Raw genomic sequence first — 25151 nt, forward strand, 5'->3', positions numbered from 1 at the left:
TTGTAATCATATTGACTTATGCATGTATTTATCGGATTTATATCATGCCTTGTGTTGCTTTTAAAGATTGAGAAAGACCTAGATAAATTTTGATTTATCTACTGCTGATCCTTGATATAGGGTGAAGTGGCCAAAGGGCATTGTATTCATGTGATGAATTAAATTAATAAGAAAAAAGGGTTCTAAAAGGAAGGAAACATAATATTTTCCAAGAATGCAGCTACTATATGAAGGTTTTCTTAGAAGCCTATTTTCTGTACTGCAAGCAGGATGTTCCCATAACTGTGATGGTCATTTTAGTGTAGATACCTGAAATCAAATGGTTGGATATTTCTCCAAAGTAAACTTGCTTCAGCTAGAGTACTCTATATTCATAGATTGCTTCCAATGTGATTGCTCTTTCTGAATTTTCACAGTATTTCCATCTAAATGATGAATTTAAATTTACCTCACGTACGCTTGTGAATGATGCTTTTGAAAATACCATCATGTTGTAAGTGTTGCCTTTGAAGTTCACAGAGATGGAGTTTTTTTGGCTCATTAGTCTTTACAGCATTTGTGAATCTCTAATCTGACATACCTGAATAGTTAATCCTTGCATGTAGAATTGGGAACATGAAGGATGCTTTTGGATAGGTAGCTTCTAGTGCTACCAATCAAAAGACATTGTGCAGTGTTCAATCTTTGCTTCCTTAACAAGGTTTTATTTTTGTAGCACAGAAAGTAAAAAGATGGAAAAACTGAAGACCCCCCCCCAAGGTCAGAAGTGACCTCTGATCTTCTCATAAAATTTTGTTAATGTAAGTCTGGTGGCCCAGCTATTGATGGGAACTTTATGGCTGAAGAACAGGTCAAAGTGCTGCAAACAATTACGACAAATTAAATACTGAGGATACAGGATGTTTCAGTGTGTTTGATTAAATTCAGGCTCTATTTAGTACTTGCTTTGTGAAGTAATTATTCAGCTCTACCCTTACCCTAATTATACTCTACTCATATGTCTAACTAAGCAGACAGGTATAGGTGTGTACAAAATGATAGCTTTTGGTGTATACCAAGAAATATATAACAAAAGGAAAGTTAGTTGCAGGGCACCTAAGAGAAAACATAAAGTATGTCAATAATAGAGTACCAACATTGGGGTAAAAGTACAAATAACATCCCTTTTTTGCTAACCATGCTTTATTTTGATGGCACCTGTGATTCAGATCACAAAGCATTATAACACTTTCTACTTTTTTCTTTTGATTTGTGGACTCGAAGAAATTGGGGGGGGGGAGCTTCTCTAGTAACAAATATGATAAATTGGAAGCAGCCAGTTGTATTTCCATGCACAATTCTAAGACATTCATGTAGTGTGCTGAGAGAGAGAGAGAGAGAGAGAGAGAGAGAGAGAGAGAGAGAGAGAGAGAGAGAGAGAGGGAGGGAGGGAGGGAGAGGGAGAGAGAGGGAATAGAAATAGCACCTAGACTTATATAGTGCTTCACAGTGATTTAAAGCCCTCTCTAAGTGGTTTACAGAGTCAGCATATTGCCCCCAACAATCTGGTTCCTCATTTTACCAACCTCGGAAGAATGGAAGGATGTGTCAACCCAATCTGGGTCCTCATTTTACTGACTTCAGAAGGATGGAACGCTGTGTCAACCTTAAGCCAAGAGAGAGAGAGAGAGGGAGGGAGGGAGGGAGAGAGAGAAACCCAGGAAAAAGTTGTGAAGTAGCCTGCTCCAGAATTGCAATAGAGTTATGTTAATAACCGGGTGAGTGAAGAGGAATATAATAGGAACTAGAAATGTGTCACTGCTAAAAAGCAGTACTGTACTGTATGTCATGAATGTAAATCCAGCTAGAATTATCCAAAGGATGCTTTGGACCATGATATTAATGAAGAACAAGAGAAGGGAACTATGCATAGACATTTATTCCAACAATGATCATTCTTTTATATATCTCTGGGAAGCTCATAAGCAAAACTTCAGAGCAACTATCTTCCCTTATTCTTCTTGTTATAGCTTATCTAGCACCAAGAATCCATAGAGCCATAATATTAGAGGTTTTTTTGTATCTCTTGGCTGTCATTTAGTGATTGTCTGAATTATTACAGGTAGATCTGGTACCCCTGAGCAATATCAAACTTCCTAGTATTAACTGAGGAAATCTGGATTTCCTAGACTGATATTGTCCTGAATTTTACAAAGCAATAATGCTTCTGGAACATTTGGCAATATAAAACCATTGATTTTGTAACATCTCTTCTTTGAGTGGGCTTATTTTCTATTTGTAATGGAATGTTGTTACATTAGTTCCTTTCCAAGGGGTGCTAAAACTCTCTCCAGTTCTGAGTACTGTTACAATATAATTTTATGGTGAGTTCCATTACCATTAAATCTATGAAAAATACAACATACATTGACAATAGGTAGTGACAGAAATGTTTCCTTACAGTTTCTGTTTGATTTGCTAGATAATTAACATAGTTAAGGAGTAATTTTGTGCTCACGTGTATGGGAGCAAGCCTCAGTGAGACACAGTTTTGAATAATTCTATGTATATGAAAAGATATGGATGTGAATGGAATGTTTTGACCCTTTCACTCTTGGACTTAATCATACAGACATACCTGACAACTTTCTTCCAAACCGGTAGCCCATGAAGTAGACGTAACAATGATTCTTGGCTCCTACTCTGTAAAAGCTAGCTAACCCCACCCCCCCAAAAAAAGTCTCAATTAAAACCAATGCAAGCCTTTCCCTCCTCCCTCAAACATAATTAGCTGCAAAAGAGAGTAATTTAGGGATGGGGTTGGGGAAGAAGTCCCAGTAGGGAAAAGAATGGTTAAACCTTACTTCCACAGGTGCTGTCATTCTCCTTCACAAATCCAATTAAGCCAGAACAAAACATCTCTAAATACCACAGAGGAGATGGGATGTCAACTCCAGAATGATGATCCTATAACCATTCCCTTTGCATAGTGATTAGGTTGAAGAAATGCATTGCTTGCATTGGACTCACTTTACTGTATGTGTGCATGTGTGTGTGTGTGGGGGGGCACTGATGCTTGCACATGAGTGTAGCCCTCTCCGGGCAATGCTCTGTGAAAGTTAGCAGCTGATAAGGTGATGCCCTATTACCATTATCTACTCAGCCACTGCCTCACACATCAGAGCAGGTGATGATCTGTGCATAGTAGTCCTGCAGTCCCCTGGGAATTTCTTCTGTGTACATTCCATCCCTTTGATTTTACTCAGAGGCCCAAAAAGATAGATTGCCAGAATATATGACTGTGCACTTGCACCTGGGTTCAAATAAATTTATAAATAAATATATGCAAATGCAGTTTCCCATTGGGTCTCCTGACCTAAGAAGCAGGGACATGAAAATGACGTCCTGGTGACTCCATTACTATATATAATAATCCTCATATATTATTTGAAAACTGAGAAAACTGAAAACCGAGTAGGCTTGTGTGTGTGCAATGAATGTGTAAATGGATCTGTACAATTGGAAAGTGAGAGGATGGAGATTTCTGTAGAGAAGAAGTCATGTGGCTTTCAATGCTTAGAGGGGGAGCTTTGACCCCACCCAGTGTCAGGCATGCAGATCCTATAAAGTTATTTCAAAGGATCTTATCCTTGATTGGAGCTTCTATAGAATTTTAGTAGCCTCTATTGCAAGGCATACATTTAATCATTATGGACAGGGCATCCTTTAGAGAGAGCTAGGGCTAGTTTGACAGGTTTTTTTTTTTTTAAATTTGATTTATATGCCGCCCTTCTCCGGAGACTCAGGGCGGCTTACAATACGTTAAGCAATAGCCTTCATACTTTTGTATATTTATACAAAGTCAGCTTATTGCCCCCACAAACTGGGTCCTCATTTAACCTATCTTAGAAAGGATGGAAGGCTGAGTCAACCTTGAGCCTGGTAAGATTCGAACCTGCAGTAATTGCAGGCAGCTGGGTTAATAACAGGGTGCTTTAAACCACTGTACTAACAAGGCTCCATACATTGATAACAACTAGGTTTGTCTACTATAATATGTTGCCCGCTGGGCAGCTCAGAAACACAGTGGGAAAACTACTAGTTTAAAATTTAGTTGCAAGAAAGTTGTTCATGGGATTAGCCATAAGGGAGTTATCTAATAAATGCATTATCTTATGGTTCATTTCTGAACATAACAAAAAACACAGGTGCATTCTTAATTTGAGCCATCAGAACAATACTTGATGTCACTTTGAAAATCTTTTTCTAGGACCTCCCCTCCCCATTTGAGGTAGGGCATGTAGTGAGCATCCTTTTAGAGGAAGGAATTAAAATAGTGAAATGTTTCTTATTGCCCATTTATTTCACTGGAAAAATGTGAATCAGGCATTGGGATTTGCTCACAAAGGCAGTTCTATGACAATGTTAATGTTTCTAAAATGGATCCCTGGAAAAGATCCTAAATAGGATTCCCCTTTTAAATTCATGTCTACAAAAAAATTGGAGCACCAAGTGTTGCATAAAGCTTCCACATATAAGCAGGCTTCCAATGTCTTTTAAATGGCAGCCTCTAAATGCAATTGTTATCTAAGTAAAAGCCCTCACAGGGACAATGCAAAAGCATAAAAATACAGAGGGAGGGACTCTGATGAACAATGGATGGCTAAATATATACATGAATTGCCTGTCTTTGAGAGACAGAATTATTATTTGTGATGTCTGCTTGGAATCCAAAAATGGAGAATTGCAACATAAAAACACCCTTAAAACAATATTTCCTCTTTTAAAACCTAGTCTCAGTCAGAGAGACAGACACCCAAAGAATACAGCCTATTCACCAGAGGGGGAGAGACTGCAAATTAATTTGAAGCTTTTTTTTTCACTTTAGAATTAATTAGGTTCTTAATTGAGGCTTCTCACTGGGTAATAATGCCCAAATCTCTGAGCCTGCCTAAGCAGAAGGTAACAGTGTGGGCCTGTGTGGTGAATGTAAAAATCTCATCATCATAACACCATTGATGCAGAAGTCTTTGCTGGGCCAATGAGAAGAGAGCAACGGATGGAGAATAATTTATTCAGTAACCTCACTTTCAGGTTGCAAAGCTCTCCTCCATTGCTTATGTAGTAGGGGGAGGCCTCTTCTTATACACCCATCCTGCCACTTCCCTCCTCCTTTCTTGTTACCACTCTCTCTCTCTCTCTCTTTCTTCCACACACATACACACACACACTCCACAATTCACTCACAATTAGGAATATATCTATTCAGCACTGCTATTATTTGCAGCCTTTCTGTCCCCCGGTTCTCTTTCTTTGCTAGCAAGCTATTTCCTGTGTGAAGCTGGGCTCTTTTGCACTCAGCCGTTTGTTTAGTTGCTTTTGTGTAATTGTTGTCCAAAAACCCAGATCTGCTGAAGTCTTGAAATTAAAGCACCAGGGAAGAAGTCATGTAAAGGAGGAGGAAAAAGTAAGACAGCATTCTTCTTATTCTTTGTTTAAAGTCTTGGAGGATGAATGAGAGCGTGAGTGGCATTTTTTAAAATGCAGATCTGTGAGAGTGCACTGTGGATATGTGTTACATACCTATCCTCTTTTGTTTGTACATGTGTATACATTCCTCTTTATTCCCCTTTTCAGTAATTAATCAAATGTTTATTGGCAGGTGACATTTACAGACTATGTATGTTAGAAATGCTGTATTTCTTTATGCTTGGCAAACAAGGTTTTCACATAAGTAGATCCCCATAGCCACTGCTTTGATAGAAAGGTGAGATTTATTGTCTAAGAAAAGTCACGTAAGTGCCTGTAATGACAAAGTAGCTGCATATGGATAGCGTTTTAAACACACCCCTATGTACAGGATAGAGTCAGCAGCAAAAAGAGGAATATTTGCACACTCAATTCTACTTCATTTTTACCCTTTAGGCTTTATTTAGGTTTGATTTCATTATAAGATAACAGTTTGCTGATATATGGAAATATTTGTGTATAATGAGATCTTTTTCTGTCTCCCATGATATGTTACTATTGTTCATTGTGATCTGCATCCTAAATAGGAGTTTATTAGATATGTCAATAGAGGTATACATATGAATGGACTGCTGAAATTAACACAAGCCCTTTGTTTGAATAAACTTTCAATTGTTTTTGCACTCTTCCCATATCTTTATATGTGCGTGTGTAGGTGTGGGTGTGTTGTTGAAATATATCTTACAGTTCTACTGCATAATAATGCTACATGATTTTATACTAATTTCTTAGAAGTTCTTAAGAAATCAATGTGTTTACTTCAGACTGAGGTGTGACCATGGAAGCAGTCCAATCAGACTTAAGTCCTCAGTTATTGTCAACTGCCATCTGTGTGTATCAGTATGAGCCTTTGTGTTTTCTAATGCCATATGCTGTATGCAACACACAAGTGATACTTATGGCTGTCTATATATTTGTGATCAGATATAAAGTTCCTTAATCTGATGCAGTCAAGTACTTCTCGTTGACTGCTGACAAGAGAAAAATACACCGTTCATGATTAAATCTCTTCTCAGGATTGTGAACAGCAGGATAAAGGTGGTAGGTGCTTTGTTTTTATTTTAAAAAAATGAGTATTGCTGGATTTGCAATCAATGGGTCAGACGGAGTGATGGCTAGCTCACAGATTTGACACTGTTGCATTGTTACTTTTGTTAGAACAAACTGTAATCTTAAAGAAAGTTATTTTGACAAAACCTAATTAATAGAGATATTTTGGAAATGTTAGTCATTTTTCAAAAGGGTAAACCATGATTTATATCATTTGCTTAGTGCCATATCTTTAAGAATCATATATAAGCATACACTCTAGTGTTTCCAATAATTGACCCAGAGTCATCCGTCTGGGACAAAGAGAACAGATGAAAGAGTTTCATTAAGTCCCAGTGTTAAGGAAAAAGCCACAATGAGATGAATAATAATTTCTCTCTTCCACTGGGAAGGTCTCAAAAAGAAAGAATGAGAGAAGGGAGAGAGAAAATAAGATAGAGAATCCATAATCATAATGACATCTCCATAGTGCAGCTGTTAAGGACTTGAGGAACACAACTCCAAATTTGGAAATACATTGCTATTAATTTAAATGATTGGGAGTAAAAAAAGAAAGAGAGGATATACTAAGATACTGTCTTTTGCTTTAATTTAGGTTCATGTTGCCAAACCATCTGCAAAATTTCCATTAAGGGTATGGCATTCTAGTTTATAGTCTTGCCCCTGTTAGCTGTTCTGGAACTAAGGTGGATAAACCCCACCCCTCCTCCTCTGCAGTGTATGTCACCATGTAAAAACTTAGTTGGGGAAATCCTAACATCTTGATGAAGATAATATCATTACCAAAAAGAAGTCTGCACTTCCTTTGTTTCTGCCTTAATTTTTTTTCCAATAAAGAAAAGCTTTTGGTTGCTATAAAGTGAAGATAGTTTTGGTGGATCTGAATGGGAGAATTGTATTACTCCATGAAAGCATTTTCTTTGCTGGGGTAAAAGTATCTAATGTGATTTTCTCACTACATCCAACTTATGATACAGATGACCTTAAATGATTTGTTCTTATGCTCTGAAACTAAGGTTAGCTGTATAGATCAGCAGAATGAGCCTAACCATAATAGGGAACCAAATGTTCAGGAATGAAAAGGTAGCTTTGCTGATGCTACAATTGTCTCATTGGTACAAAAGTGAAATAGAAAATGATCTCTGATGCTTCTTTTCCAAAGCTACTTTCTGTCGAGCAATCCTTTCAGATCCTTTGGGATTCATTTCCCCATAATCCTCTAGCCATTTAAGAAAGTTGAGAGTTAAGTCCAATTCATCTGCAGCACACCCGATTAAGAAAGGCTGGCTTGGAACAAAGAACTTTCTTGGTGATCAGCCAGCAACACCAAATGAGTCTAGAATCAGCACGTTCAAAAGATTTCTTGTTTTTATAATGAAGAAATATATAAAGTCGTTTCTGTATCTTATTATAATAATCTTTCTTACTGGTCCTTAAGTATAGACAAAGTCTCTGAACATGTTCTATGTAAGGGCAAATTAGCCTGACTCATCCAGACAGCTTTGAACTGAGATGTATGGGTATATTTTTCTACCAGCAGCATAAATTGAAGTCATCTACTGAAGTAAATAAGCAGTGGCATAGTTGCCTGCAGCAATTTTACTGAAGACAGTGTATTAGAGAAGTAAAATCCCCCACTCTGTAATGGAAGGTCTTTGATTTTAGGGGCATTATTATAAAACTGAGTCCGTAGAGGAAGAAGAAAGAGTATTAGGAAATTTCAATCATTTCAGCAAATGTAATTACATTTCCTTAATGACTTGTGAAAGTTTAACACAGCATACAACCTTATTAAAAGCAATCCACTGGATAATAACACTAGTTTTTGTAACACACACACACACACACACACACTTTTGGTGTAACAGGGAGGATAGCATCTCTTTTTATCTAATGAAGTACAGTACAATTCTCATCAGCCCCTGGTTGTAAAATGAGGGACCATAAGGCAACTATGCTTTGAGATGTCAGAAAGGCAAAATATAGATTTGATTTTCTACTCTGTCCACTCCTCAGTGAAACAAGTGCCCACTTGTTACCTTTCTGTTGCATACAGTCCAGAAATGTTCTCTTAAGAGCCACCTTCTGTACTTGCAACATTGATTGCATTCTATTTTTGATATCAGGAGACACAGTGATTGTCTCAAATGGATCATTTGTTATTGTGATTGTCATGTGCAGTGCCTCATAGCCATCAATCTATTCTTGTCTACAAGGTGAATCAGACCAGTTCTCTGCATTGGCCCAATCTACCCATTCATATTTGAGATAAGTGAAGCTCCTTTACTATGTGAGATTGCAGACACAATGTTTATTGTAGTTCATTAAAAAAAAAAAAACTCTGAGAAGCAGCAAGAAGAATGGCCATTTGCCTTATTTTATAGATAGCAATACTATTTGAAAGCACCCATTTGAGACCTGGCTTAAATAATAATGACCCCTTGGAAGGAGAGGGAGGGTTGAAGTTACTTATGAACAGCTAGTAGCTAACAGCTGATTGAATAAAAACACAAGTTGGACTAGATCATAATTTTCTCCTCAGTGCATATATTTATATAAATCTGCATCAATAGATAGAAATTAAGATAAGTAAATATTAGCAAATATTAACATACATTAGCCTTTATTTTTAGCTTGCAGTCAGAATTTAAAACAGGGACAGGAATTGCCTAAAGAGAGAAGAATCTATTTAGGAGATGAAAGGATGCAAAAACCGAGTACTAATCACATACTAATCAACTTGGTTTGAGATTAGCATAATCTATGGACCAGAGATTTTTATTTGTAAACCATTGTTTTGCATGTACACTGAGAGTTTCTGCACTGGAGGCAATTTCCTTGTATGTCTAATCACACTTGGCCAAATAAAATTCCATTCCATTCCATTCTTTAGTGTGATTTGGAAACATAGTTGCAGAATCATCTCCTGGAACAAACTAAATTAATACTTGAAATTTTTGAACTCCTGGGCCATTTATGTAGCATTTTAGATCAAATAAGTGGGATTCAAATAATTTAACAATCGATTCTCTGCCCTAATAATTTCTTCCAACAACCAGTTTGCCAAACTGCTCAGAAAGTTAACAACCGGTTCTCCCGAAGTGGTGCAAACTGGCTGAATCCCACCACTGAAATAAGTGATATGTTAGGACACTTCTTACCTACAGACTTTTTCTGCACTTTTTTTTAAAAAAAAATTTGATTTATATGCCGCCCTTCTCCGGAGACTCAGGGCGGCTTACAATGTGTTAAGCAATAGCCTTCACTCTTTTGTATATTTATACAAAGTCATCTTATTGCCCCCACAATCTGGGTCCTCAATTTACCTACCTAAGAAAGGATGGAAGGCTGAGTCAACCTTGAGCCTGGTGAGATTCGAACTTACAGTAATTGCAGACAGCTGGTGTTAATCACAATGTTATCAGTCTGCTGAGCCACCAGGCCCTTTTGAGGTTCTTTCTTAGATATAAAAATGGTAAAAAACTCATGTTGAACTGGAACTTCTGCTGATTACATAGGCATGGTCCTATTTTTTTCTTGGAAAAATTACAGAAGAGATTTGCCACTGTTTTCTTCTATCCCCTTCCCCCCCCCCCCCCAGTTTTTTTCCAGTAAAAATTTCCTGGTTTTTTTTTATGATTTTCTATTCAAATATTAATAAAGACTTAGTTTCTGAAAGATCAGCCAAGGATGGGCATTTGCAGGAAAAGAAAAGGGGAGCAATGTGATGATGCAATTAACATCAGTTAAAGAATCTCATCACTTGTGTTTATGATGCCATGATAAACACAACCTCCTTGTGCCTTTTTATGGATATCTATGAAGCCAAATCTCTGTTACCATTGGAGTTCTGCATCTTTTAGATACATTCTCAGTTTATATTCTCAATCCACTAGCTTGATTGTGTGAATTGTTCTCTATCCTATCTCTTATATCTTTCTGAGCACTTCATAGATGTACATTCATAGATGTACAGTAGTAGGATTAAAAACAGTATAGAGTAGACATGTCAAACATGGGGCCCGTGAGCCCAATACGGCCCACGATAGGCCCCGGAGTTGGCCCGTGGAGCCATCCCGGAGACACTGAGGGAACAACCCCTGCTGCCTTGAGTCCAGTCATGCCTACCCAGTCAGCCATGATGGCCAGGCCACGCTCACCCTGGCTTCCAAGGGCAAACAAACTCCTGATGAGACCTGCAACAGGATTGAGTTTGACACCCCTTGTATATCAAATTATATTGCTGCAAATGTTCAGGTTCAGTTTTTGGAACAAAGAGGGAGAATAATCCTCAATTTTAGAAAATTTACCTCATTCAGATTTAGTTGTTATAACAATTGCACTTTGCATTTCCCATTGGTTTCAACAATGATCTTTGGAGGCATTTGGAACATGTGTGATCTTTTCCTCTTCCTCAGACAATAACACAAATTTCCATCTGCTCGAGTATGTATAGAGATTGAGTTATATTGAGTTTTCTTGGACTAAAAACAAAAACAATTTAAAATGTTTTAAAAATATTTTTCAAGTTTTGTTATTTAAAACAATTACATAAACTGTTGAAGTCAATCGTATTTTAACTACATTAAGGTTTACAATATACCTGAATCAAGGACCAAACAGAACAATATGTTCTAAGGGGTTCGTTTCTGTTTATAACAGTACCCAAACTGTGAAACTCCTTTCCAGTAGAAATTGATATGTCTCCAAAATATAAGCATTTTGTTATACTAGTAAAACGATTGTTTTCCTGAAGACTTTCAACATATTTGATATAATCAGGTATTTATGTTTTGTAGTATTTTTGAGGGTTCATATAATACTAACACTAAAACTGCAGATTTTGCATGCAGTTATTTGAGAGAAAGCCTTAATGACTCTGCTGGAATTTAATAGACAAGTACAGGATTGCATTGTAGGGCTTCCAAAAGAGGACGGAGAAGCATGTGGTCATCTAGATCTTTTAGATTCTAACATCTATTAGCTCCAGTTATCATAGCCAATTTTCAAGGATGATAGACGCTGTAGGCTGACAAAACCTGGAGGGTCATAGATATTCCTCTATCTTTGTTGCAAAGCTTTGTTGTCCAACTTTAAAGCAAACCAAGATGGAATTTGAGGACTTTACTGCTGAATAAAATATACCCAGGCTTCTGCTACCTATGGCTTTTAGCCTTTTTTTTTTTACATGATTACTCTCTCTCTAATTTTCCCATCTATTGGAGCAATAGGGATTGATGGTAGGTAAAAGTTTATCTTTTTTTCCTCTGCCACCAGGCACACATAGCATCTCTGCTTCTTAGGGGAATTGCTACAGGAGTATTTTAAATAGCAGTAATTGAAAAGGACAGAGAAGCTAAGGAGCCCAGCAAATGTTGAAGTCCAGTGAAATGGAGCAAAATGGAACCAATCTAGTGTCATTTAGGTCCTGCATTCCAGCACCTGTCTTGAGTAATTATTCTCTAACTAGTTTCAACGAAATGCCAGCAAACAGATGGAATACTCAGGGAATTTCATAGGAGATTCTACTATCTCTCTCCCACCCCTTTTCTTGCCTTTAATTTATTTTCCTTCTCTTAAAAATTCATTTGAAGGGATGAATAGTCTTGATGCAGAGAACATTTATTGATACTAATGGAAGTTCATATATTTCCCTGTTTAGATGAGTTTTGCTGTAGAGCTGGGAGGATTTTGCTTTGACTTACTCAATGTGGCTTTGAAATAATTCTAGCTGGACCAATATCTTCTAACATTCATGGTCCATCTACTGTTAGCATCTTAGGCCAAGCCAAATCCAAAAATGCTAGGGAGTTTCTAGAAGCTTGGCATTCAGACAAATCAGTCATCAATAGATACATAAAGATAAACCATATTTATACACCATTCAAAAGAGATGATTAAAAGCTAAGAAAGAAACAAGAAGACCAGAACATATCCTCTTCAGCAACCAGCAACCAGAAATAGCCAGGATTAACAATAGAATAACTATCAAGCAATAAACAATATTCTAATCAAGGAACTACCAAGAAGAAAACCAAGCCCCCACCCAAACTGGAAGGGCTACTGTATATAAACAGGGAGCAAACCCCACCCTCACTTACTCTGATTTTACCTAGTTGGGAAATGAAATACCGACAAGCAAATAACCAAAGTCAGAAAACACCAAAGATTCCACAGTTAAATCCTGAGCTATATATATATTTTCTTCTATTGGAACTATCTACTTAAATTGATTAAATTCTGATGCAAGATCTTCTTTGCCACAAACAGCCTACATTTCCAACATGCAGTATGAGCTAATTGAAGCATCCCGAAGACATCTGCAACAGTTGGTCTTCATAACTTTGCTAATCCAAATCATGGAAATTCTTAATGTCAGTAAGACATTAAGAATTTCCATAATTTGGATTAGCACCACAATTGTAGTTGTTTATGAAATCAGTCATGAAATCATTCCTTGAAATTGTGGATGGGAGAAATGTGAAAACATTTGATCAAAGAAATCCAGCTACCTGGCAGAGTGGGGAAGTGAAAACCCCTCCTATAGACTAAGAGAAATTGCCATTCTTTAATTTGTGTATCACTCAAGACAATGGATGAAGAAGCAGAATAGTTCTTGTTCCAGCCTTCCAGATAAATGTAAATAGGCTACTTCCTAGTTCTGCTTGTTTGTTTGTTGCCAGCTAAAATACTTACCCTAAGCAGGCTAGTAAAAATGTCTTCTATCAGGAAGAAGATTCCTAGAATCACAAGAGTTGGAGAGCACTTTTGAGGCCATCTAATCCAACCACTGCTTAACCTTTAATTGAGTATGGGTGGGCCAAACTGTTCTTTGCCAATGTCTTGCATTTCTACACTAAATATAACCTGAGGGGTTTTCCTCTTCACTCTAGTATGAAAAGTCAGCAAGCTGGAGAAAAGAGAGTAATCTGTTTTCCCATGTTGTTTGTGCTTACTCACTTGCATGGAATCTGATGTGCGCTGTGTCTTGAATTTATGGTTGCCTTTTAATCAGAAAAATATAGAGTTGATTAAACTTGTAGCCAAGCATCCTGGACAGCTCCTGTTACTCGCTATTTATAACTTCATGACTTTACATTAATACACTGTCCATTTTTAAAAAGAGAATGGTCCAAGCTGTCCTATCAACCTCTGGATCTCAACACTCGATATTGAAAGAATAAAAAGCTGTATGTTTCCAAGATAAATAAGAGCAAAGGTCAGAACAGTCAAACAATGGCCTTTCTAGTAGGACCATATATGGCTGAGGAATGTAGACAAAGTGAAAGTGACATACTGACCAAGAGGAAGAGAAGATAGCCTACTTCAAATTATGAATTTTGAGACAGTTGCTAAGGGTATCATGGGCTGCAAGTAGAACCAATGAATCAGACTTGCTTCCTCCTTGAGGCATTTTCTAGGCAAGCAAAAACTCACATTTTTAGATATGTGATAGAGTAGAAAGAATGGGTTTGAATAGGTTTGAAAAAATTGTGGAAATGGAAGAAGTGGAAGACAATGGATTAAGTAGACGGATAAGATCAAAGACAGTAACATAAATATAGTAAAGGCAGGAGAGGTAGTCACCTTGCAGCCTGCAAAGACAGGAGTGTTGGTGGATCCACTTACTTTTTAAATAAGACCTCACTGTGTGGGTTAGGTCTGCCATATTTGAATGCAAAAATTGTGATGATTATTGAACAGCAGCAAATAGCTAATGTGTTTTGCATTTCTTTGCTACCATATCTATTGTTTGGAGTTTTGCAGGCCAGGATTGGAACTTCAATAGGAGACAGAGACAAAAACTGGCATGGAAGGAGGCAGGAAGTGAGCAAGTGCTCACCTCGAGTACCATCTCGAGTGCTGGTCTTCTTCAGCCATTGATCACTTAGCAGTAAAAAAGATGGTCAAAAGATGGGTGATTGTCGGAGAGTGCCGACGATCAGATAAAACTTTAGAACAACATCCACCCTGTTGTCTGCGATTTAGTTTCTTATCCTGATTCGGAACCTGACACATGAATTGAACCTAACCTAATGGCAATTAGAGCCTGATAGTACAGTGGACTAAAGCACTGTTATTAACATCTGCTGCTTGCAATTACTGCAAGTTCAAATCTCACCAGGCTCAAGGTTGACTCAGCCTTCCATCCTTTCTAAGATAGGTAAAATGAGGACCCAGATTATGGGGGCAATAAGCTGACTTTGTATAAATATACAAAAGTATGAAGGCTGTTGCTTAACGCATTGTAAGCCGCCCTGAGTCTCCGGAGAAGGACGGCATATAAATCAAATTAAAAAAAAAAATTAACTAACTTTCTTACCCTGTATGGCATGCATGTTTTTTTTTTCCAGCCAACGATTTCATCTTTAGTACAATTGTGTGAGTCAGTTTAGGCTGACTCACTTAGTCCAAGTTTATCCACAATTGTCCTATAGCAAAAAATCAGAACTCTGATAGCACCTTTTCAGACTTATAAATTTTATCAAAGGCATAAGCTTTCATCAGCTTGGATTTCCTCAGCCATAGTTGATTAATCAAGGGCTCTTATGAAGTGGATATGCAGTCCTTTGCTAGAAATGGACTATATGGATATCTGGAGCATTTGTGGGACAGACTGACAATGGAATTTCTGCAGATCAAGTGAACTAATTTGTTTCAATACCTTCCTGCTTTTCCTGTCTTTTTCCTCTATGTCTTATTTCTTAATATATTCCCATATTAACAGTCATAATATAATACCAGTTCTAATGTGTTATAATTTGCTTTACCTGAATTGCAGGCTGTCCCCATTTCTGGAAAAGCTCTCACCTAACAATTGGTCTAGATAATTAGATTCTCAAATACTGTATCTGTAGAAACATTTGAATATATTTTAGAAAAATCTGGTTAAGGCATTTCCCTATACTCAGGAATTCGGGCTGTGTAGAAACTGCTACTGCTCACAGCAGAAAGGAATAGGGATACAAAGATTTTCTTCATCTTCACGTGAAGATATGAATTTGAGGGGCATGGTAAGATTGTATTGACCTGAGCATAAGATTAACCTCAATGACTTCTGCTTCTTATTCTTGCATTCAATGAATTAAGAATTATTTTGTTTGAAAAGAGCTACGATTTCTTATATCCCTCTCTCTTATTTTTATGCGACCTAGAGGGTGGCGAAGAAATATGGTGTACATTCCTTAGAGGACATGAATAAGAAATCTAGAAAAATTCTGTAAATGAAAATTTTGGATCTAGTGTTATGATGCAAGACTTAGTATTTTTTCCTCCTTGCTTTTACCCATGTGACCCCCCAAAAATCACTAGACATTGCCTGAAAAATTCTCATTAGTTTCTCTTATCAGGCACTCTGGAGTTTACATAAATTATTCTTTCCCAATGTGATGTAAGAATGAAGGCCGCATTGACATCCCCACCACAGCTGAAATTTAAAAATTCCTAAGGTCTGAAATAATGTATTGTCTCTGTATCTTCCTAAGATCCTGCTTAGATATAAAAAAGAGGTCTCAAATTTTTAAAAGTCTTTCCGAATGATACATGTATATGTGCGTGCATTTCTATACACAAGGAAAAGATAGAGATACCCAATTTATTCCTTGTGCGTTAAAGATAAAGATGCCCTCAAGTCAGTCTCACTTCTTGACATCTTGGCCAGGGGTATGTGGCAAATTTGCTACTGTTTCCTTCTGTTTTTTCCACACTTACGTGCAGTTATGTGCAGTGTAACAGCTGTAAGGAGGCAGTGTGGTATAGTTGCTGAGATGTGTTTATTGTTTGTTTAGAGCTGCTTTGACAGGTTCTCTAGTGAGTTCTTTTTAAAAAAATTTTTAAACAACCTTTATTGTTAAAAAAAAATTGTACATGGTGAAACGGTCTTGACGATATCTCCGCCATACAAAGTATAACACAAGTCTCTTATGTATTCAATATACATTACTACTTACTAATTATATATACATACTTAATCTCCTATACACGCTTACATTTACATACTATATTACATATATTACCTCTTGCTTCCATCTACACATCCTTGTTCTTATTCGTTCCGACTTCTATTCCTTAAATCTAGCCATTGATAAAATCTATTCCAAATCTCATAGAAGTCTGTTTCTCCTTTATTTTTCTCTAGTGAGCTCTTATCCCACCACCCACATCCTGAACTTCAACAGAATGAGATGATGTGGTCCTTTAGATCAGGGGTCTCCAACCTTGGCAACTAAGACTTGTGGAATTCTGGGAGTTGAAGTCCACAAATCTTAAAGTTGCCAAGGTTGGAGACCCCTGCAAGTTTAGATCATCTACCACAGGTGTCAAACTAGCAAAGCTGGCTGAGGAATTCTGGGAGTTGAAGTCCACAAGACTTAAAGTTGCCAAGGTTGGAGACCTCTGCAAGTTTAGATCATCTTCCAGGGGTGTCAAACTAGCGGGCTGTGGGCCGGATGCATCACGTGCAGGCCATGCCCACCCCAGCTCCGCAAAGGGGGAAAATGCCGTGAAACATCATGTGACAGCAATGTGATGCCGCGAGTTTGATACCTGTGACCTCCCCTAACTTCATGTGTCAATCTTTCTGACTGGGAATTGGAGAACTGTAGTCCTAAAACACCAGATTGGCTGATTTAATTGGAGCCCAGAATCTGGACTCTTGCTTTAAATTCACATCCTAATCTCAGCGGTCTCAAAAAATCAATCCAAACCTATTCTTGAAGATAAAACAAGTTGACAGGCTTTAAAAGTTAATGTATTGATGTGTCACGGTTAGCAATAGCAACCCTGCCCCAGAGAGAAGGAAGTAGGCATAGGGAGCCTTTAATCTTGGAGGCAAACAGCATGGTGTAAGGAATGAAGTGTCAATCCTTGTAGATTACTAAATCACAGAATTTACTAAATAAATTAATACAGTATAGTCAGCCTGAGAAAATTCATATTTCCACACCAAAAGGCTGAATTATCCTGGACCAGCTTTAATCTAATCCATTTATCACTATTCATAAGGATAAAGAGTGGGACTAAAGATAAAGAGGCCGCTTGGAACCTTTAGAAAAAAGTGAGAGATAACAGTTCTGCAAAATAAATAGCCTTTCTCTCCTCAGATGCAACTTTGGGACTAATGTGGGTAACCACCTTCTTTTTCCCAGATCTCAAATAGGTATTGTGTTGCAAGTCACCCCTGATAATGTCACCATCATGTGTATTGTTTGTGTGAATTGCACAGCCAGTATTTCCATTCGGTGACAATTGCCCTACTCTTCTGTATAGATCATCTGCTCTTAGATGACCCAATAGTTCAGGGGTCTCCAACCTTGGCAACTTTAAGACTTGTGGACTTCAACTCCCAGCAAAGCTGACATAGGAACTCTGGGAGTTGAAGTCCACAAGTCTTAAAGTTGCCAAGGTTGTTTGCAGAGAGCACTAATCAAAAGGGGGATGCTTTTCTTGAACAAACATTGTAGGACACAGCCTTCTGACTTCCTCCTCCTCTCTAAGTTGCAGGAACTCAAACTCTTTAATAGCTCACTGTTGTCATTCTGGGCATTTGAATCCATTACTCATCAGAGCTCTTTTGTGCCGTTCCTGCAGATCTAGGTGAATTCCCCAAAGGTATTGCATTTCCTAACTCGCAGCCTAGATTTAATTACAGCCAGTGCTGCAGGAGATGAAATGTCCAAGAGACAAAGCAGTGCTAAAAGACACAGGCACATCCTGATAGGCTGGATCTGTTCTTCCTCCTTCTGCTTTCAGCCAGCATCAAGAAACATGACAGGACACTTGAAGCCAAAAATGGCATAGATTGAGCAAAATAAGCTGGCTGTGGTGCCAGTTTGGGGGAGATGTGGATCAGTAATAACAAATGTACACTAATAATTTTCATAGGTATTTTAATCCTTCACAAAAGGAAGTTAAAACAAATGAACAAGAAGCCAGGAAGTCTTTTGTTGCCCATCTATTGGACAAAATGGGCAGGAATACATATCTAAGCAGCGCTGACCATTTAATTTCAGGAAGAAAAAATGGCTTTTGAATACTTTTCCAAGGAAAATAACACAGTAAAATTCTGAAGAGTGGGGATTGGGAGTCTCTGGCATTTGCATTTAGGTAAGAAGAACCGAAAAGTCATTGATCAGGTTCTCATTTTCTGAAGCATAATTCATTGTCTATTTAGCTTCCTATACTTCAGTTAAACCCCAAGGACGTGTGTGCATGTGAGGGTCAAAAAAGTGAAGCTGATGGCCACAATGGTGCAATTGAAGTTCTGCCTGTTAGGTAAAACAATCAAAGCTCTGAGTGTACCATCTGGCCACCATTTTGATTTTTGGAGTTACCATCTACAAACACCCCCATCAAAGGGCATCATAATGGACTTCATGGCCCCTTGGGCTTTTTCAGTTCCAAATGAGTGATTAGCCAGGGAGGATTCAGGTATTGGGACAGCTGTGCCATGAAAACTCCTACATCATTCTCTGTGCCTCTTCAAATAATGATGGAAGCTGAAAGATGCCACCCAAATAAGTGAAATGCAAAGGGATTTCTAAAGCTCACTGAGATAGAAAAGCAGTTACCTTTTGTTTTTGAAGAGAAAAAGTTTGAAGAAATCAGAATATAATTTTTGGCTTAGGATTGGTGTATAAAGATGAGAAAAGGAATAGAGGATTGTAAACATTGACATCAGAGTCAGAGAATTGAAATGTGAACTAGAGACTGGAGTTTCATACAAACATAGTTCACAACCATATTGCATACTGGGACAAAACAGCAATGGGACATTATAGCTGAATCACTGCTTTAGACTGAAGATAAGAGAGATCCATATTTAAATACATGCTAAATGTTAAAGTCATTCCAATTTTCTTTATTTATTTATTCCATCAACATTTCAAGCTTTACTCTGGTCTGCTCAGTAAGGTTCTTCTGGGCTAAAATAGGAGTGATGTGATATTCTCCCTTCCCTGCCCCCCCCCCCCAATTTTTCTTTATTGAGGTAATCTCTTTTTTAAAAAAAAGTTTTTTATTTTAAACATAGTTAAAAAGACATACATAGACATACAACATATACAAGAATCATAATTTCTTTTTCAGCTACACAACAGTGATCCATTTCTTACTATATATAAATATTTACAGATATTATAATGTTAACTTATTCAGCCTTTTTCTCCTATTATATTTCATTTCTACTAACATGTTAATTGACCTATCACATTTTTTTCTCTTTCCCTTCTTCATTCCTTTAATTTTATTTCCTTATTTTTCAGCCATTCATACCAATTATTCCACACTTTATAGTATTTGGTTTCCTCTTTCCCCTGAATTTCTTTAGTAAGTTTATCTAGTTCTGCGCATTCCAAAATCTTTTTAATTATATCCTTATCTGGTGGTAATTCTTCTTTCTTCCAGTATTGCGCATATATAATATGTTCTGCTGTCAATATATGTAGTATGAGATACTGTGTTTCTTTAGCATAATTTTCTATTGATATCCCTAATAGAAACTGTTCAGATTTTCCCTCTATTGAATTCTGGATTATTTCTTTGATCCAATTTTTAATTTTCTTCCATAAATTTTTTGCCATTGGGCATGTCCACCATTGGTAATAAAATGTTACATAATTAATCTTACATTTCCAGCATTTCAGAGAATTGCTGGGGAACATTTTCGCTATTCTCGCTGGTGGAAGATGCCATCTGTGAAACATTTTCATCTGGTTTTCCTTGTATGTAGTTGAGATTGTTAATTTCATATTTGTTTTCCACATCTTCTCCCACTTCTCCAACTCTATCGAATAATTAAAATTTTGGGCCCATTTGATCATGGGGTAATCTCAGTAAGGCTGTTGAATTTTTTTCATGATCATTGCCAAAAACTGACAGCATCTTGTCCTACTATTTTGTTTATAAATCTTAAAATACATTATAATAGATTTTTTTTGGGGGGGGACCCAAAGCCCCCTGCCTCACCCACATTTGCAACACAGCTCCATTTATTTGATTGCCTCCACTTTCCAAGGGTGTCTTAACTGTGCTCACTAATGTTGAATTGTCATGACAGAAGCATAGCTTCATTGGAAGGCTTCTATGCTGGAGAGGGGGGTTTCTATGTTTAATACAACTGGGATGCTGAGCCTTTGTTTGGCCACTTGCCTGAACCTGCCTTGTAGCAAATAGTTAAACACTGTGGGGCAAACACCTGCCCCCCCACCTATCCTTTATCAAAGGGTGTGATATTGTGGTCCCAAAGCGCTGAAATAGTAACACCTTCAGCGAGCATTCCAAGTTTAGAAACACATCTTTGAGGCATGCCTAATTAAAATTAGAATAAATTAACACAGAGTAGCCCAGGTCCCCAGATGCAATACATTAGGTGAGATGCGTCTAATTTACACTGGATTGTTTGTGCCGAGTTTAAAATGGATTGAATTCTCTTTTATCTGAGACTATGGATGATAATTTTGTACTGGTTATCAGGATTCACATGAACTTCCTTTATTTGATCAACAAATGCCAGGTGATTTGGCCTGTTATTTTGTCAGTTGTTTGTACAAGGCTTTTGAAGAGCCAGAGGATTTGGGAAGGAAAGTCTCATGGCAAGAGATAAGAAGGGTCCATCTACTCAATCAAAGACCATTGAATCAAGCGTTCTGTCCCTGGAGGTGCTGAAGGCAGACTGGAGAGCATCAGCCCTGTCCTGTTTGTATTCCCAAGCAGCTGGCAGGGGTAGACTTACTGCCTTTGTACTTGGGATAATCCATAGCCATCCTAATATTGGATACCATTACCAAAACTGCATCATGATGTCTATAACCTTCCGCAAAGAAGACTGCAGTGGATTTGTCACAGTTTGCAGCAATCCAACCAGCACACAAGTAAATAATTCAGCAGGATTCATTTATAGAAAAAACGTCTTTATATACAATAATATAAAACATGATGTATGTATACAATATCCATGCAGCTCTTGCAATGTAGTAGCAAGGACAAGAAGTAGAAGTGGAAGCAAGAAATCACAGAAGCACAGACTCTATAATCCAAGGATAAAACTAACTCTTATATAGAGACCAGATAAGCTAAAGCATGCCCAGGCTCTGAGCTGTCTCACATGGCTCACAACAGATCCTGTTTCTTAGTCACCAAACAGTTCCCATTGGCTGACTTGTTATGGCTATCCCAGCTCGTAATTTCTTACACACTGACAGGGTTGATTTGGTGCTATAGCAGGGGTGAAATGCTCCCAGTTTGGACCGGATCACCTGATTCGGTACCAATGGAGGCGGCTGGTTTGGAGAACCGGTAACAAAAATTCCTGCCCACCTCCCATGCCCAGCTGAGCCACATGATCATCAGAGGCCTTTTAAAATAAAAATTTAAAGCATTTTTTCTACAACCTCTTCGGCCAAAAAAATCTATGCCTAGGATAATCTATGTCTAGGATAATCTATCGTCAATTTCTGGAATAAAATATCAAGGCCGAGTTCTCACTAGATCCACCAATGACCAGGTCCAATACTTTGGACACAAAGTAAATAAATATCTAGCTGTCCGGAGAAGAGAATGTTGGGGAAAGATGAAAAGAAAGAGAAGAGGATGCCCAATAGCAAGATGGATGAACTCAACATCACCACAGTGGTGTTTGTTAGGAAATCTGAAAGACTAGGTTAGGGACAGATTGCCATGGAGAAAATCTATGTAGTTTGGTGGGATATAATCAATCAATCAATCAATCAATCAATCAATCAATCAATCAATCAATCAATGTAAGCTAGAAACACACACACACACACATACACACACAAGAATTTAATGGCAAATCTTTCACATTTTTGCTAAGAAAGCTACATGGACAAGTCTACCTTGTCATCAGAAGTCAAACAGGGAGATGTTACCTTTTAAAAGTTTTTACTAGAGGGAAGGTTGCAGCAGATTGAAAAGAATACAGGCTTTAAATGCAGAAGGTCTTTATGTTTCATATTCAGAATCTCCAAGCAGACTAGGAAAGTTTAAAACTTGAAGAATTGCTGCCTGTACAGTAAACCATGATGACTAGGAAAGGCCGATGATTTGACTTGGTATAAAGCAGATTTGGTTTTGTATAGACATTTAGCTTACTGAGGCTGATATTTTACATCCACTTTCCCAGCTAGGGTGAATGCCATAGAAATAGAAGCATCCCATAAAGCTAAAAAAATCCTAGTTATTGAGCATGCCTCATAAAACTTTCTAGATTCTATATTTTTGGGAAATTTCAGGAATTAAATGATTATATGAATTGGAGTCAGTTTGGTATAGTGGTTAAGTCGCCAGACTAAAAACAGAGAGACCATGAGTTTTAGTCCTGCCTTAAGCATAAAGCCAACAGGATGACCTTGAGCCAGTCACTCTCTTTCAGCCCTAGGAAGGAGGCAATTGAAAACCATTCCTGAAATCTTGCCAAGAAAATGGCAGGGACTTGTCCAAGCGCTCTCCAGGTGTCATTACCGATTCAAAGACACACATACACAAATGAATTAGACTGTGATTCTGATAATGATGAGAGTCTTTAATGCCCAATTAGTATCTAATTTGTGAGATACCAGGACCAGAACCACATCAGAAGCTATATCCTTCAGTGCAGCACCATCTCTCCCTACCAGCAGAAAATGGGCTGCTTGCATGGAAGGATTTTTTGAGGAGAGGAATGTAGAGAGCAATTGGCTTTGATACTTTCAGGCACTGGAAAACAAATCACGCGGCTAAACAATAGTTAGTATCAAAAGATTCTTCTGTTGGAATACCAGAAAGGTGGTGGTGGGAATAAGAAAGGGAGCCTCTGATTATGGTATGAACTAAACATAGTTTCATGTTGGCCATATTGCCAAGAGTTACCTTCCCTCATCCGTGATGTTCCACTCCCGCACCCACCCCATGGAAACTGTAACAAGCATCTCATCAGAAAGTCAAGAATGTGTGTAGTCATGGGAAACAATGAGCTCTCAGAGGGGACAGAGCTAAGCAAAGAATAGCCCGTCTGTCCCATCGGAGGGCCTGCTCTGCCATCTCTCAGCTCCTTGGAGACCAGACATAACTGCGGTATGAAAGCACCTGAGAGGGCAGTTAATGACAGAAAAGCTGAGCTGGGGGAAGAGAGCGGCAGCTGTGGACTGAATTAACTGACACCTAACAAATATTTGGGGTGTCCAAGATGTTATCTTCTCCTCCCAGCTCTTGATTTTTAGAAAGTGGAAGTCCACAGTTCCAGCTGTTACCGAGAAGAATTGCTGGAAGATCTCTGCATTTATGGCATGTCTTTGAGATGAAAGGCATTCTGAAACCTAAAATAATCTAGAAATGTGCCGTTCCAGTTTCAAAGCTTCCTTTATCATTTCTATCCATTGGTCTTTTAAGGGAGGAGTGGAAAAGGTTAGCTGGTAGATGTCATTACAAAACACCCTAAAAGCTCCAAAATCTCCTGATAATGTTTTTAAAAATCTTATTTGTTCCAGGATTTCTATGTTGCAATCCCACAAGACCTCCTGATAATTTTAAAAATCTGAATATAAACCCCACACCATTTATTTAAAATTAATAAACATCTACCAGCACAAACCCTGGCATCAATATTAAAGTCACTATATAAAATGCTCATTACAATTCATTGAAATTATTTAAAAGCTCTGTAGGAAAGCTTTACTTTGATAGCTTTCCTAAATGTCATCTGAGAAAGACCATGTAGATCTTTGGGAGTAAATATTTTTAAAGCAGAAATACTTTAATTTTATAAATGTAAGCTCAAAAAAGTTTGCAGTGTATAAAATGAGATAAATGATACACTACATACTTTTCTAAAAGTGAAAATAATTTGGGAGTGGGGAATCTCATAAGAGGTGACATATTTGATTCATCCTGATAGCAAAGCACAATCTCAGAATTGAAACAATCAAAATAGTAAATAGCAAATTGTAAAATTGCAGAGTTGTCAGTTCTCTTATTTTTTTTAATGTTACTCTTATATTATTGAAACAATTTTACCAAGAGTTGTCAAACAAAAATTGATCTAACTTAATTATAATCTCCTGTGGTGACCCAGCAAGACTTTTGAGTATGCTTTGGGGTGGATATTCAGAACATTCATAAGGACTTTTCTGCTCCTTTTATTTCATACACACACTTATTAGGAGGAAAGAAGGAAATAACATTTTTTTAAAAAAAGTGCTATAGCTGAAATTGTTTTGGTTTTTTTAAAAAAAATTGGACAACACACTTTTCCCATCAGGTCCAATGCCATCCATTTTATTTTCTGCCAAATAGTTCTGCTTGAGTTTTTGTGCTGATGTTTTGATTAGGGATATACAGGCTCTCTGATTCATCCTGAAAATGAATCAAGCTTTTTAAATGCTCAAGATGAATGCTTGCAGAAAAGCCTTGAAGTGTTTTAGGCATTCAACTAAAACACACATCAAAAGCCTAATTTTCCCCAGTCTACTTAGTAATAACCATTTTCTTCAACATAAAAGTCCACAAGGGTGGTCCTCAGTTACTAATGGCACTTACTGACCAAAGGATCAGAGGGTTTGGAGTAGAACAATGTTTCGACAAGAGTTCCACCATAACTA

This window comes from Pantherophis guttatus, chromosome 3 (assembly GCF_059756535.1).
Source record: "Pantherophis guttatus breed Tessera chromosome 3, ASM5975653v1, whole genome shotgun sequence".
Classification (NCBI taxonomy): Eukaryota; Metazoa; Chordata; class Lepidosauria; order Squamata; family Colubridae; genus Pantherophis; species Pantherophis guttatus.